This window comes from Limulus polyphemus, unplaced genomic scaffold (genome assembly GCF_000517525.1).
Source record: "Limulus polyphemus unplaced genomic scaffold, Limulus_polyphemus-2.1.2 Scaffold263, whole genome shotgun sequence".
NCBI classification, from domain to species: Eukaryota; Metazoa; Arthropoda; class Merostomata; order Xiphosura; family Limulidae; genus Limulus; species Limulus polyphemus.
Genome location: NW_013665873.1, coordinates 374,328 through 377,874, shown reverse-complemented (window position 1 = coordinate 377,874; position 3,547 = coordinate 374,328).

Below are 3,547 nucleotides of genomic sequence, written 5' to 3'. Positions count from 1 at the left end.
CTTACAATATTCACGTACAATACTTACAAACCCTTACAATATCACGAACAATACTTACAAACCCTTACAATATTCACGTACAATACTTACAAACCCTTACAATATTCACGTACAATACTTACAAACCCTTACAATATTCACGTACAATACTTACAAACCCTTACAATATTCACGTACAATACTTACAAACCCTTACAATATTCACGTACAATACTTACAAACCCTTACAATATTCACGTATCTATATGAACAGTATCATAAAATGAAGATGAGTTAAAATGGTTAGACAAATAAGAAAATGGAATGTTCGTCAATATTATGAAACAAATTGTACCAATAAAACCTTATCCTCTCTTGTGATTATATTACCTTTATGTCTGACTGCTGAACTTACTCAAGGTGCAATTCACTCCTCTCACATTTTAGTTCTCGAAGTAGTTTTATTTTATAAAATGAAGGTATAACACGAATATTTTTTTTCCGAGGATACTACTCCATTTTCGGCATTTCAGAAACAGCTCTAGTTTTTTCATGTGTGTATACTTTCTACTTAGCCGTATTATCTTCTTGTTTCTGTTGTGTGTTTAACTGTTATTTACTCATTTGAAGAAATGTTACAATTTAATTATTCCTGTTCTTAGTTTGAAAGATAAACATTTAATGTTCGTAAGCAGAACTCATAAAACTATAAAGGTTGATCATAGATTAAATTGTACTCTCCTGTTTTAAATACAGTGATTAAAACGGCATTCTCCGGTACAGCATTTAAACTGCACTCTCCAATACTGCGTACTCTGAATAAACTCTACACTCCAGCATACGTACTTAGATAGTATTCTTCAGTACTACGTTTAAATAACTGTACTTTCAGGTACTATGTACTGCAATTAAACAATACTCTCCTGTACAAACGTAACTTTTAACGATAGGGCAACTTTTAACAAAAAGCAAATACAACTCAAATGCACTAACAAAATAAATATCTAGCCTACAATATTACGTAGAATTTATTTCTAACACTAACTATTTTCTGATATCAATGGCTGTAATATATTCTTCAAATAATGTTTTATACTTTTTGTTGTTGTTACTTTTAACTATGTCTAACCTACAATATTACGTTGAATTTATTTCTAACACTAAGTATTTTCTGACATCAATGGCTGTAATATATTCTTCAAATAATGTTTTATACTTTTTGTTGTTGTTGTTACTTTTAACTATGTCTAACCTACAATATTACGTTGAATTTATTTCTAACACTATTTTCTGACATCAATGGCTACAATATATTCTTCAAATAATGTTTTATACTTTTTGTTGTTGTTGTTACTTTTAACTATGTCTATAGTGCTTTATAATTTAGCGATGCCATACTGTTGAATTGTAAGTTGCCAGTCTAAACAGTATTCATTGAACTATATTTCTTTTTTGATAACTTGCTTAACATATTTTATTATTATCATTAAGTGCATTTGTATACATACATAAGCTCATTAGTTTAATGAGCATTTTAATTTATAAGAATCTATACTAATTATGAAAATTAGAATTATATGCAAATTACTATTCACCAAAACATCTCAGAAAAATAGTGAAAATCCTAAACTATAAAATTTCTAAAAACCTCCTTTTATGATCAAATGAATGCATGTTAAAATTGATAAATGATTTTTGAATGAATCTTTGTGACAAACTGGTTTCTGTATTTTCAGTTCCCCCGGTGGAACAGCGGTAAGTTTACGAAAAGTTAGGGGGGCTGTTAGGCACCCAAAGGATGCCGCTTCTGTGGGGGTCGCCAAAGGGTTACATAATTATTACGTAATATGCAAATTATGTTGTCCTGTGAGTTACATGACTATTACATAATATGTACATGTGAAAGTTACATAATTGTTATGTAATAGGCATCAGCGAGCCATGATGTCATAGTACAACGAGGTATCACTAGAGGGCGCGTTGCTAGGTCCACGAAGTGGTACCAGCTGGCGAGTTGGTATGATGAGCGCTCAGATAGATTTCGAGCAAACCACAAGTGAGTGATGTAGATCAACATGACATCAAAGTCTTGAAATTAATATTTGATCTAATTTACATAAAATTATCACAATTACAGTTTCACTTTATAAGTGAAACATTAAATCTCCTATTTTAATCTTGTCAACTTTATAGTTTTTCGGTTATATATATATATAATTACATACGTCTTACAAAGAAGGATGGTATTACTTGGCAAATGTTGTTACTAACATTGGTACTGCTATGGTGGATAGTGTTTTTATAAACTGATACTTAAATAGAATGATGAGCTCATCGTAGGGTGATTAGGTCATCAACATTGTAGTCTACATTTCATCATGTGTCCTAATAGTTAAAAGTAAAAACCATTATTTCAACGAGACAAATATTATAACACTGTTACATATGTCATTTTTATTATGTATATAATCCATTATTTGAACAAGGCAAGTATTATAGCCAATAATTTACCTTACACAATTTTATCCTTCACTTTATCTATAAAACACTTTACTAACTCATTAATTCTAAAGGTTTTGCTTCTATATCTAACTTGCATGACATACGTTTTTGCATTTTCTGAATTAGTATAAATAAAACACTCATCGCTAATTCATTCATTCTATGGTTTTATTTCTGTAACTAATATATAACATCTATTCACCCTAAAAAGGCTATTTATTTAAATCTCATGTTTAGCTTTATAAGTTATTTTGTTCTACTAAAGTTTAAAGGATCCATGTTTAACAATTAACATTCTTATTTCTTGGTGGATTAAGCACAATTCTGAATGATTCTACTCAAACATATCAGTACAGTACAGTACAGATATAAACTAACTTTCTTTTGCAATAGACGTTGAGAGATAAATGTCTGTCTGTCTGACGACACAATACAAAGGGCAGGAGTGGTTGTCACGTTTCCAAACAATCAGTTCTCTCTTAAATGTCTGGAATTAGAAAGTTATGTAACACACTCGTACGTATATATATTATTAGTTTGTAACAATAAGTACCAGATTAAAGTCATGACATTTACAAATCTATATATTAAATATTTGTTGACAAGTCAGAAATTCTATTTCCGTATCTTCAAATTTTCAAAACCAGTTTCTGTACACTATAACAATTCAGCTTATTAGTTTATCAATATACAATTTCACACACGAATGAACTTAGTCTATAAACGATAGTGTGTAATTCTGGTTTTACAACAGAAACGTTTTATACACAATAGTCAGTTATGACAGATCATATATTGTCTGAACTATGTGTCCTTCATCAGTTAGATATGTTTCTATGCATAGCGCACTTTTAAATGCATTATTTTTCTCTTAATTCGTGAAAGTTAGTTTGCTTACGTTAGATCTTAATATTGGAAAGTCTAATTTTGCTTTTTTCAAGTATTAACAAGCTTGCAATCCCATGTCATGATAAATAACACAGGCCTATGATGGTTTTGTTGTCTTGAAATTTTAACTTGTTCTACAGTAATTCCTGTACGCTGAATCCGAAAATGATATCCATTT